Source organism: Centruroides sculpturatus, unplaced genomic scaffold (assembly GCF_000671375.1).
Source record: "Centruroides sculpturatus isolate CEXI.00-Female unplaced genomic scaffold, Cexi_2.0 scaffold834, whole genome shotgun sequence".
NCBI lineage: Eukaryota > Metazoa > Arthropoda > Arachnida > Scorpiones > Buthidae > Centruroides > Centruroides sculpturatus.
Window position 1 is genome coordinate 292,838 of NW_019384958.1, and position 218 is coordinate 293,055.

The following is a 218-nucleotide window of genomic DNA, read 5'->3' on the forward strand; positions in this document are numbered from 1 at the left end:
GAAGAAGAGAGACACATCATCACTTAATTGTTACTCGATAAATTATTATTTTTTAAAGAAAACAGATTTTAAAACACTTAAAAAGCTATATTTGATCTCAAATTTATCCATTTTACATACCAAAAAAAAACATTTAAATAAACTTTCAAATTTATATGTAGTAAAGTGTTACTTGTATATAAAAATAAATTATATTATTACATATATATATATATATA